Genomic DNA, 13,302 nt, shown 5'->3' on the forward strand with positions numbered 1-13,302 from the left:
TGCTCGTGGTCTTTACACGATCAACAACTTAACTTATCTGCACAGGGATAACCTAGAATGTGAAGCCTCACATTTCAGGATAACTGTAGAGTCTATGCAACACACTCATCTCAACAATATGTGTAGGTGCTATTTCACTCCAACGCAAGCAGGAGGATAATCAGTGCTGGCGTGCTGACAGAAGAACAAATACCTTCACCGTTTTGTCAGCCATGTTTTTAGACTATTAATACTCAAAAAGGAAATGCAGTCAGTTTAATTGTAAGAAGAGATTAGCAGGTTATTGTATCATATTTGGGAGAAAGTGCTCCAGAGTTGTTGAGACAACATCTCTCACACAAACAAAGTGTGTCTAATAACAGAGGAGGTTTCTCAAACAGTCGTAATTCACTCAGGTGAGCTTCCACATCACAGTGTGACAGTAATCAATGATTATCTTAACAGTCACGCTTGAGAAATATCATCAGAGATGGAATTCAATAATGAGGGTTTGTAGCTCGTGGTAGGTCCAGAATAATTTATTAGAAACCCAGCGTAACAGAAAAAAGGAGACAAAAGTATAATATTTCTCGAGTGTGAAGAATTTGTCCAATAATTCAAACCCTTCATTAAAGTAATTTGACTAAAATTTTGAAATGTATAATTTCCAAGTTAATCTAACTAATAAATAAATATGCTCAAGTAGAACACAGTGAGCAGTGGTAAGTATTCACGTCATGTACTGACATGAAAGTAACACTGCCTCTGTGTAGAAATACAAGTAAAAATCCTGTATATATGCAAATGTATCAGAATGGCCCCTCTCAGTTTTACATTATGTCATTCGTTCATTAAGCGGTACTTTAAAGTTGTACTTCGTGGGATGGAACTAATTTTAATGCTTCTTAATACTGTTAGGCTTGTTAATCTGTAATAATAAGTACAGTATTTCCTACTTAAATGAGTGTAGTATGAGTATAAAATAGCGTAAAATGGAAATACTCAAGTACCTTTAAAACTGTATTTAAGTGTGGTACTTGAGTATTACTTTCCACCGCTGTCAGGAAACCATAATAACCAAAAATTTAACATGCTGTGTATCCGCATGAAGTACGATATATACATCAACCTGATTTACATTATTATTGAATTTGACCTTTCACCAAAGATACATGAAATACAGCATCACCTTTCCACTACCAGCTGTTTTCTGTTACAAAGAGACCACCATCATCCCTCCTTTAGCATATTTTCCTGTATGCACACTGTGCGCCCTGCAGTTTCTCACTTAAACCTCATTTCTTTGCTTTCTACACAATTCACTTCTCACTCGGCGCTGTGCATCCTCTGTAGCATGTTTCATAACAGCAGCAACAGGGCGCTGTTGTTTTCCATCCTCTCCTCGCTCTGTCCTTCTCACCCCGTGATTCTCAGCTTCCCTCGTCTCTTCCTCAGCGATTCTAGCAGCTGCCCTCCTCCATCACCGCTACGGGCGGCGCTTCGCCTCGCTGCCGCCGCTTCTTCCATCAGCGCCCGTCTGCCCACAGACTCTCAAACAGGGCTTTGCCGCAGGGGCTGAGAAACAAATTCTAGGGATCTTTGTCACTCTGCGAAATTCCTGGAAAACATTTGGAGGGTAATAAAGCAGCTTCTCTCCCCGACCGCTGTTTTGGTCTCCTTGCAAGTGGAAAATAGAAAGAGAAAGAGAGAGCGCAAAGCAGAGAGTTTAGCTGAGTGATGACACTTTGCTAAGGGCTGCTCTCAGCCTCCCGTCCCTTTCCCTCCCAGTGCTTTCTGTCTCATCTCCGCCACTCTTCCTCTCCTCTCATCTCCTATCTCCTCTCCTCCGCTATCATCTCCTCTCCTCTCCTCTGTGTTGATGATATGAAAAGCGACAGCCCACCATCCTCAGCAGCGACTGGCCGCTGGCCTCAGCAGGAAGCAGCTTGTTAGTCGAGCCTATCTGGGCCTCGGGGAGAAAGGACAGAGGGACAGAAAAGACTGAAATTTGGTGCATGCTGGGAAAGTGGAAATGGGAGAGAGAAGGTGTGGAGAGGAGTCTTTTGGTTTTTATTGGAGAAATCTGGCTTTACATCACATGAATTATGCACAATCATCACTCGAAGCAATAACAAATAGGTAGAAGTGAGGAAGAGGTCTCGTAAGGAATGATAAGCATGAACTGACCATCTGTAGTCTTTTTCCCTTTGTTATATCCATTATTGGACATTTCCTGTATTTAGCAGCAGTGTCACTGAAAGTACTGCGAGTGATGGAACGGTGAGAAAGTTAGTGAGAAAAGGAGAAGAAGGAAAACAGAAGTATTTTAAGTCTCCTAAGCTGTCGCTTCTGGAGATGCTTTTGGCAGGGAGGCAGAAATTGGAAGGAGAAGAGGTGGTGGAGTATTTCGAGGCCCAAGGCGCTCTTCCTCGAGCTGCTGCTGGAGGGATATGCAGCTGTAACCAGCGAGGAGCCGAGCCAGAGGGAGAGAAATGAAGTGAGAGGGTGGCGGGGAGTGGTGATGAGATGATGGAGAGAAAGAAAGAGGTAAAGGAAGAAGGGGGGTGAACGGTGAGGGGGGGGGGGGGACTGTAGGTGACAAGAAGGTAGGATGAGGAAGAACAGCCAAAAGAGAGGCGGTGAGAAGATGGAGAAAAGGGAGAGCGAGGAGTGTGAGAAGTAGAGGAGGTGAGAACTATATATAAATCGTCTATACAGTATGTGTACATTTTTATATTTTCTGCAAATCCAGGATTCAAACAATGGCTGAACTAATAAAAGCCAAATGAAGGGGGGGCATTTATTCCATCAGCGTAACACATTGCCAGACTCAGCAATATGCTGCTCTTAGTTTCCTTTTTTAACAAAAATACGTTTTTATTCCTTTTTTTTTTTTTAATCATCTGAACGCAACGCTTCCTGCAGATGTTTCACGTTAAAAGGCTACCAGGCTTCTGTGCCATTTGAGCCACTGGAAAGCTTTAAATGTGAAACATCTGGGCAGGAAGTACTCTGTTTTATTGACAGCGGCTCAACACAGATCGGTAAAGTGTAAGTGGAATTAACTGCGGAGTTACTTCTTTAAAAAGAGAAACTCGGACACGGCTGTAGATTAAAGGTAGATTATGCTGGTAAAAATGAACTTCCAGACTGCCCTTTGAATTGCCCCTCACATCTCTGCTTTGTGAGGAAAAATGTTGAGCTCATTAACAGCTTTTTCCAGCTCTGACCATTAATCAGAGCTTTGTAGATGATTATGTTTTTGACCTCCATAGCCAGGTAGCCAACTTGCTACATCTGTAAAAAACAGCAACAAGAACTGGCCTCAAAAAAGGAAACAAGAGTAAATGATGCTGGCCGAGCTGTACAGGTTGTTGGGAGTTGACTTCCTGTTGACTGCTGTCATGCTCATGCTCTATGCCTTCATGTAGTGTGCATGGATCGAAATATTCAGTGGACATTGGGGGATGGATAAGTCACTCACTCCTGATTGGTTGGTGCAGAACAGAGCAAACGGCCCCACCCTTTTTAATAAGACATGAGCTAACATGATCACATCGTCAGGTTGAATGAACGAAGTGAAAAGAAGCGGCTGTTCGGTCTGATTATCAGGTTCGGTAAACATGGAGGAAGTGTCGGGCGATAAGCATCGGCAGCAAACTAAAGCGGCAGGAGAGTGGAAAGCCTTAGCAGGAAATGATAAAAGATATAAATGTACATTTACGGTGTATAGGGACAGAAGATGAGAAGAGAGAGTGCAGCATCTGTATATAAAGGCAAACATGGTGGAGCATGAGAGCGAGAGACATCCAGTATCTATAAAGAGAGAGGGTGCAGCAAAGAGCGCTGGAGTGAGCAAAGATACACAATAGAGAAAAAGGCGAGAGAGCAGGCGAGAGAGAGCGAGGTGTTGTAATTACTGCAGTGTACCCAGACAGAATTAGCTAGACGGACAGTGATTAACCTTTAAGGCTTGCTGGGCCATGGGAGGGGAATAATTAGATTTCCCCTCTCTCTCTCTCTCTTTGCCACGGGGACGGCAGAGAGTACAGGCTCGTCGCTTATTGCTTACAGTCAACAGAGACGGGCCGAGACACTCCAAATAGAGAGTGATACCCAAACAATGACGGCCTCGGACTGTGGAGAGGACGGCCTGATAGTCGGTGCAGGGAGCAGAACCGAGGGCGCTTAGCTCCGCCATTCCCCTCGCCGCTATGCCGCGCTGCGCGAAGAATGAAAAAGCGGCTTCGTAAAGAAGTTCAAATCTTGCCGACTCTCTCAAAATCTTTTCTCCGAAATCTGACGTTGAAAAAGGGTGTGTGTATTAATGTGCATTGATTGCACGCACTATCATAACATAATGATAGCACCTAGCATAGCGAATTAGCTTCACTTGCTCGCTCGTGTCTCAAAAGTTTAGAAATGTTTAGCTTCTTTCCCATTTGCACAACAGCTGCTCTGATCGCAGTGAAAGGACACATGCTGCACGGGTTCTCTATGAGTTTGGTGTTATAAAATAGCATCCAATCTTGAATACACGTAACGGTTTATTGAAATGAAAAAGGTTTAAAGGGGTGTAGTCATGACAATAAATGTTAAGTTTCGTCCTGAAGTCCATTTCTAAACATGCATTGCAACCTGGGACCTATCTGGACATTACCCAGAGGAGCTGCATGCAGAAACGTCTGATTAAGCCGATGTGTGCATAGGGCACATAATTCAGAGGCTAACCATCCTGCAGGGTCGACCCAGGCGCCACCCCTTGTCCAGAACCAAACCAGTGTTTCCAGTAAGGTGGTTCGCTCCTGACGCAGACGACCTCCCGTTCTGGGCTACATGCGGCTCTGTGCACAGGTTTAAACCAGGTGACAATATAGATCTGTTCTCTATAACAATGGTGAAATGTGTTTTTCCATCCAGAACTTTCTGATTTGTGAGGAAATGCGAACAAATATCCTCATATTCTTGATTGATTACCATCAAACTGACATCGTAAAAAGTTGTCCTCAACTCCAGGAAGTATCATGAAATTCTTCCGCTGTGAGAATCAGCAGAATTGAATTTATTCAGTTGTCTTTCTCAGACTAAGTATTTCAAATCTTAGCGCGTCATCCGATGCAAAATAAAACCTTGTTTTCGACAGTTAAGGGTAAGACGCTTTTATTGGAGAGCTTTTTGAGCGCAGCTGTGCTTTGAAAGGGCGGAAATGAAAAGAAAAGATAAAATCAACAGGAAAAGCTTTTATAAAATGTCAACACATATTAGAAAACAACTAAAACATGGAAAAGGAGGGACATTTAATAAAAGATCAATACACGGAAGAAAACTAATAAAAGTAAGGTTTTATGAGGTGATTTAAAAGAAGATGGAGTTGGCCCAGCAGCTCCTTTCTGCCTTTCTTCTGGTGAACGTCTGAGGTGCTCGTTGTACAGATTATATTTAGCTTTAATGTGTGTATCCATAGAAACAAACAAAGGTCTGTCTGCACCTGAGACAAAATGTAGAGGGCAGGGTGTAAAACCCGAGCGTCCGTCGCTCCTCTGCTGAAGTACAGTGAGTTATGGCTTCGTGTTAACCCCCTGACAGCTTAAAAAGTCACACTCTGGGACAATGGAGAGGCGGGAATGAGCCTGTTGTGATTAATTAGGTTGTTTTCTAGATAATGGCATTTAACCATTCAAATAGCTGTGTGTAAAAGCCTGTAGTGACTGCACTGAATCTCTCTGAATTAACTCTAATACAAAGATTGGAAGCCGTTAAGCCGCCGCGTTTCTCCAACTCCTCAAAAAAAAATCTCATTTTGCTCGTCTTCTGTATTCAATTTCATGCTTATAACCGTTTCAGAGTTTTCAATAACAGCCGTATGCCAGTAAATATGCTATTACTGGCTTGTGAAATCATCACTCTTAAAAGAAACTTGAATTACACAGCTGACAGAGCTGTATGAGAGTGGTTTTCTGAGTACATAGTGCTAATCTGTGAATGTAGACACCCGCGCGCTGTTTATGCTTCATTTACTGTAACAGAGTCTCATCTAAAAGAGAAGACGAGGACAACTTTGAAAAAAATTAGACGCAGACAGTCTCACTTTGCTTCACTTTGTGTCTGTTACTGTCCACCACAATCGTAGCATTTGTCCAGAGTTGCCGAGAAGTGTGTTTGCTGACAATTTCTGCTGCTTCCGGAGTGTTAAAGAGGTGATTTTCCTGTCAGTTTTCAGCGCAGTCGCCCGTCAGTCCCAGAAAATTTAAGCAAATACTTAAAAATACCCTCTTAGTCTTCTTTGGGCAGGTGTTGTTCGTGGTTAAAATATGATAACAAGAGCTGCAGCTGCTTCTCTGTGCCTGAATCTCAGACACAATAGTCTAAATTTCTGATTCAGGGTGAAAAAGTTCAGAGCAGCTTTTGTGGCCCCGGGGCTGTAAATGAAGGAAGCTTTCCTGTTGTGCTTTAGCAGACCTCGGTTCCTTTGCTGCGGGCACCTTAATGAATTATCTCTCTGCGCTTCATGGCTTCATAAAGGAAATCTCTTCAGTCGGAGAGCTTCGCTGAGCAGGATGTCCTCCTCTGTCTCTTCTCCACGGCTTTTAACGAGTTCAACATGTAAACTTTGCTGACATGAAGATCTTGAGTGACTCGAGAAACTTTACTTTTGAAGAATTGCACACTGGTGGGTTCCACGTTTCCCCCAGCTTGTAGATTAACACTTCATTTTACAGTCTGGTGATTGTGGGATAACAAGCGGCCCGATCAATAACTTTTAACGGGCCTGGAGAAAGAACATTGTTAGCTCGCCTCAGAAGTGTCGAGGCGCCCTGTGAGCATGAGCAGGATTTGTTGATCTCACCACGTCTGCTAAAGGATCCTTTAGATCTGCTTTTTTCCTCTCAAACTGTATTTTAATCGCAGGGGAGCAGTGAACGAAGTAAAGATAATTGTTTATTATGACAGATTGTATGTGATGATTAAGTCTTGTCAGAAAGTCTTCGGCGCTGAGACTCTGCAGGGAGATCTTGTAATTGAGGGGCGTCTGCCCTCAGCAGCAGCCAGATAAATCCCCCCATGGAGTCCAGACACTGGTGGTGTCAGCTGATGAGTCTGCAAAGACTCGTCAGCGATGGGGAGGTAACATAACAGCAGCATGAATGAACTAAGGCAGTGAGAGGCCATTTAAGTTTCAAAGGCATCAGCAAGACGATAGGCTAACACTGAAGGTGTGTTGCTCTGCTATTGGACACATTTGACCAGCTGATATCTCAATTTGATCAGAAGAAGAAGAAATTTTATTAAGTGAGCATGAGAGTCTGTTTTTGGCTGACGATGCTTCACCTGCACAGAGTAGATTGAGCCAGACAGGAAGTCAGACTCAGGAACGATGTGGAGAATCCGGCAAATTTTCAAAATAAAACACCCTGTGCAGACTCCCGTTCGTACATCGACAATAAACACAATTGAAACAGACAGAAAAAAATGGTAGAAGCACAAAAATCAAGGAAAAATGACCAAAGCAGCAAAATCTGATAAATAGAAAACCACATCAACAGATTCAGCTCGTTACATGTTAGCTAGCCTTGATTTTAAACTGGAGGCGGGCGCGCACAGACACGTTTTTTTAAAAGAAGCCTTTAATTAAGTATTGTTAGTGACATACAATGCTCAAAGTGAGCTAATTCAACCAAAATTATTATGAAAGGATTTTGCCTCCTGCAGCTTTGACTTTTCTGTTCACTCAGCGGCGACATTGACACTAAATAACATACATATTATAAAGCCCAACAACAAGTCTGAGTAACTTTCACTATAGTGTCTGACAAAACCTAGAATGTAATTACTAGAATGCAATTACTTAAGAAAAACAAACCGAGACAGTCATGCAGTCAGTGAACTCCTCACAGCTTTTATCCAAAGTAATAGCAATGAAGCCATACTTTGATACACACTCATTGTTTGGACCACCGAGGCGCCTCATGAGGAGGTCGTATGAGCTCATTTTGCTGATGAGGAGCAGAGCCATTGATACGCTGACCAATCAGTGCAAGCCTCAAATAAACAGCTGGTCTGCTGAAGCTGTTTTTATGACACACACCATATCTTGCTCAGTTACCAGTAGACCTGAATACGGCCACGAGTTCGGCAGAGCCGGGTTCTTTAGTGCAGGAAAGCCCACATTTTCTGAGCAAACTAGCACCAATGTTTCCTGTCCTGGCCATCGTGAGAGAATAGAGTCTTTCCTCCAAAGTCTTTATTGAAGCCATTCACTCTGAAGACTTCGGGAGCTCAGGGTGACTACCGTCCTTCCTTTGGGCTTTCCAGTGAATCAGATGTCTTGCTCCATGTGGGAAGCTGAGAGCTCTCATTATCCGAGTTCTCTCCTCAGGATCCTGCCCTCTGCGGAGGCACTTCCTCCTTAAACCTCCCTCGACTCCATCTTTCCACCCTCCCCTCTATCTCCTCTCCTCACTCCCCCTCTTTCTCTCTCTTCTTTGCTCCAAGCAAAGGTCAAATTAATTCTTTTTCATAATTTCCTGTCAGCGAGATTCCTCCCTGGGAGGCTCCATCTATGGCTCGGTGCCTGTAAGATGTGATTAAGGTGAAGACAAAGTGAATACCTGTGTCTGACAAAGTGAATAATGTTTTTTTTTTCCTTATCCATATAGATATATAAGGTGTGCAGTCATCCCACTTTCAATAAAGTCTCCCACAGTTTCATTTTTACCCTTCTTTGAATCCAGTATGAATACGATGCAGATGCCTTGGGTGACTCTCCACATTAAGGGCTAATATGGGCTCATTCTAACAAAGGAAATGTCATTTAGGAGCAAATGGCTTCTCTGCCCAGACGACACAGTGTGCCCTAACCTTGCTCATTAACGCCGTGGGTCTCTGAGGGTCTCAAAGCCTAAATGCAGACTTTCACAATAAAGCTGCACACCTCTGATGGTAGAATGTTACGAAATACAGAGAGTAATTGCATCCCCTGTTGTGAAAGTAAAGACTCCTTTCATTAAGGCATGAATTGAAACTGGCCTTGGTAATGAAGGCAGAGCAGACGCCCCATAGCTGGTACGGCATTCATTCAATCAGTAAATGGTGTCCGGTTATATTTTTAAATACTGAGAAAGGAAGGTGGAAGAAAGGAAGGGAGAGGAAAATGAGCATAACTAATGTGGCATATTGAAAAGAATCCCTCCTCCCCAAAAAATACTTTTTCATAACCTCAAGCTATAATTCTCCTTGACATGCAGCGGAGACTCCCCTGCTCAGGGCCCCCAATTACAGACTTTCACCTCACTCCAAAGGCTTTCACACTGGACTGCCAGTCGGCCATTTTCTTTTTTCTGCGGGAAAAACCGCATAGAGGGAGTTGAGCGGCGTCAAGGTTAGGCGAAGCACATTTCATCTAGTTTCGCCCTGGGAGAAGCAGGGGTTGCACAAATACAACAAGCCCGCTCTTACCTCCAACTCTGGCTCTCAAGGACAGCAGAGCAGGATGCAGCCGAGTATGAACAGCATGTGCAGATCTCTTAATGAAGCCGAGGGAAAGGGGGCACCGCCAGAATTCAGAACAATGCAAGGGAACGGAAGAAGGAGAGAAAATGGAGAGGAATAAAGTGAGCTAATCAAGAAAGATAAACAGGAGAGGCAGAGGAAGGAGAAGGTGCACAGGTGGAATAGCTCGAGGCGAAGCACCGGCGCTCTAGTCATATGTGATGTGCTGTGTGTGTGTGCACTCGCTGCTCTGGCCTCTGACCCATGGCAGAGAAAAACAGATTGCTTTGACAGGTCCACTGACATTGCATGAGATGTTCTGCTCTTTTGCCAGAGTCTCCGGAGAGTCCTTGGCCGCCAGATGTCCAGTAGGGTTTGAGGCTTTGACTGTAGCTTGTGTGACTGCTATAAAGGGAGATTTGCAGAGAGCTTAGCCATCAATATACTGTTTGTATAGATGTGATCGTGCGCCACAGAAGGCAAGTCTCTGCAGAGTCTGGAGCCTGTCGGTCGTGTAAACTTAATGAAGTTCATGCATCTTGCAGAAGTGCACTCTGTAAATGGCATGTTGGTGTGAAATCACAACCTGAACTCTTTGTAACAAAAACGACCCCGCCGGTCGATGAAACCCAAACGCTCAATACTTTGCTCTTTTATGCCTTTTTAAACCAGAAGCGGCGGGTAAGGTTTCGCTGCGCAGGGCCACATTCATTAGTTTATCATGAAATGAGAAGCCATTAAAAAGTCATTGCATCGGTCGCCTGGCAGCGCGGCTGGTTCCACTCAGTCTGCTGCCGTCTCCAGCCTCCCTGACCACCTCCGGACATCCAGGAGCCCAGACAGGCGCACGGAGCACGGACAGGCCAGACTCCTGAGCACACGCCTTCAGCTTCCCAGCATTCGCTCATGATCTTACCAACCTGGATCAATAGCCATAGGACACTTACTGGACTCTGAGACTAGCCATTACCCCATAAACATGCCTGAGCACTGGCTCCAGACTTACTGTAGGTACTTGTAATGGAGAGGAGAAAAATGGCACCTGAGATGTTGTTTTGCCCTCTGTTTGTTGCCAGGGCGCCCGCTATGAGCTTATCAGTTAATGCATCATCAGACACGTTAATGTGTCAGGATGGCTCTGTTCTCTGGTACTTTACTGGAGATGATAATAAGATAATGCCTCAGTTTCCAAAGTTCCCAGCCTAGTTTGTGCTTAGAACACAATTACTTACATTAAAACTGCATTAGCTTTAGTCAGTTGGGGGTGTTGCACATTTGTGCTAAACAGAATAGGCCTATGCTAGCCGCTCAGCCCATTTGCTATACAACGCCACGCAATAAGACATGCACCTAAATATATGTTGTGAAAACATATGGATGTAAATATGTATTTAATTTACATTTTAAAAATGTGTTTATACTATTTCAATTTCCCAGTCGATAAATGTGGACTTTCATTTTGCATATGTGTTTATGAAGTTAACAGATTTAAATGAGGCTTTTGCAGAGCAGCAGAACCAAAGAGGGCGAATGTATTAATTAGCGTGCACTTATAGTTTGCATCAGAATAACAGGCAAAACGTACCATTCATGCAGCTGTGGCACCAGCAAGACACATTAATTTTCTATTTTTCCTGCACCATCTTGGATATTTTACATGCATAGAAACTTTTCATTAGCCTGTATGCAGAAAAGCTGCAGTTTAAACATGCGCCATGCTGTAGGTCAGCTTGGTAAGGTGTCAGGCAAAGGTGGCTCACAGCTCCAGTGCTGTGCACGTCGTGCCACCAGCACGTGCAATAGTCAAAATTTGTTTTCCAACAAAATCTTGTGCAGCTTTAACTTTCCAGTGCCCTCAGTGTATTAGCCGTTAAACAGTCTAAAGTTCAGTGTTCCAGTGCTTAACTAATAAAAGACTTATTCCCTCCAAAGTTATTGCTGTATGTTTATGCGAGCATCAATCAGACATAGCCAGCTAAGCCAGGAGCAAGAGTGACAGACATAAAAAGAATATTTATTCGCTGAATCGCCTCAGAACGCTCAGTGTCACAGATGAGCATAAAGACGAGCATAAAGGAGAGCGAGAGAAAGGTGAGTAGAGAAGAGAGGGGGATACCAAGGACATTTTGAGGGAAATGGGGTGCAACGAGTAGGTACATAAAAGGAAATGATGTATATTATGCTAGTCCAGGCTCATGGTTTGTGTATCGAGGATTTATGGCGGTGTACGTAGCAACAGCGCCGCACCACACCTGATCATCCATTATTATTATAACATCTCTCACTCTGGGGGCAGGCGTGATTGATGGGGAGCTGTTAATGACTTTGGGTTGAAATTGTTATTACCACAAAAGTGACACGCAGTATTTAAAAAGGTGGTGTTTGCAATTGGACACACACTGAAAAGAACACGGTCGTTTGTCAAGTGATTACCAGCAATGGATCAAGCAAACAAGGAAAATTATCATTAAGTATTGTCCCTTTTTACTGTATGTGTCGTCCTAAATGTTCGCTTTAAAAATCTGCATTATATCTGGGTAGAAAATGTGGGAATTGTGTTCAATTTCACATTTGCTTTGAGGTTGTACACCTTTTTTTTTTTTTTTTTTTTTTTTAAAAAAAGCTTTTAAGTACTCAGTGCCTTAATCTGAATTTATGGGCAAAGCTGCCCATTGCTGTTGCACCCATGGAGAACTTCTATTCTAATTAATGTGATTGTACTCTAGTACACTCTAATAGCTGCCCTCTCACAGCCACTGAAAAGGCGTACACGGCACTGACTCACTGTAAAACACAATTTGAAAAAAAGAAAAAGTCAGAAATCAAAAGCAAGCCTTGCATTAGAAACACAGATCAGCCCCCCCCCCCCACATCAGTTGTAATTGGTGCCATTAGTCTTTTTATGCTTGATTGCCTGCCAAACTGTCAGCCTATCTATTTCCTTCTTGTCGCATTTTTCTTTTTTTTTCTTAACTGTCGGTAATTAAAAGTTATTGTCTGCTTGTCTCAGTGCCAAGTGGGTGACTTGAACACATTAAAAACTGGAAAAACAACTTTTTTTACATTTTTTTGTAATTGTTTGTTTTTAACTCGCGGTGAAAATTTTAGGAAATGACCCTTGTTATTGTAAAGCCTCAGTGCACGTACTCATGCACGTTGTACAGCGCTGTGGCCGCTGTGTTGGGTCACGATGAAAGCAATTAAACCCGACAGAGAAATAACACCATGTCCTGGATGACTCCTGCTCAACATGTTCTTGAGCGATCTGAAATGAAGTATAATGTACCAAACTACAGCTCGCAAATGGAAAGGGCAGAAATTGAATAAATATAGATGATGTTATCTGATATTTGATATATGAAGTGTGATAAACCTTCTTTGCACTTTGTCATCTCAGCAGAGCAGTATTCATGTGGTACTGGTCTGCTGCTGACCCTGGTCTAAACCACCGTCCTGACAGTTGGTTAGTTCAGTACTTTGGTCCAAACTAAAACAAACAAATAAATACTGTATCTTAACTGTTCAATGGAAATTCTGTGCAGGCTTACATGTTTCCCGGTGGATTAATTATTATTACGTTAGTGATTTATGACCAAACACTTGCTAAACACTAATGACCTTCCCATCAGCCTTAGCTGTGCTTTGTGTTTATTGCTTATTAGATGTTAGCATGCTAAGCTAAGATCGTAAGTATGGTAATCATTATACCTGCTAAATATCCAGATGCTTTGAAATCCATTTATCATGAGCATCTTAGCATGTATTAGCAGCCAGCAGTACAGCCTCACAGAGCCACCAGCCCAATTCACATGGGACCAGTACAACCAGGGGACT

The 13,302-nt window shown here is 43.2% G+C and overlaps 1 protein-coding gene across 2 annotated transcripts in view; it reads left to right on the plus strand.

Moving 5' to 3' along the window:
* Positions 1-13,302, plus strand: part of samd12 (sterile alpha motif domain containing 12) — a 105,419-nt gene that overhangs the window by 44,218 nt on the left and 47,899 nt on the right. The window lies entirely within an intron of this gene.

Source organism: Chaetodon trifascialis, chromosome 17 (genome assembly GCF_039877785.1).
Source record: "Chaetodon trifascialis isolate fChaTrf1 chromosome 17, fChaTrf1.hap1, whole genome shotgun sequence".
Lineage (NCBI taxonomy): Eukaryota > Metazoa > Chordata > Actinopteri > Chaetodontiformes > Chaetodontidae > Chaetodon > Chaetodon trifascialis.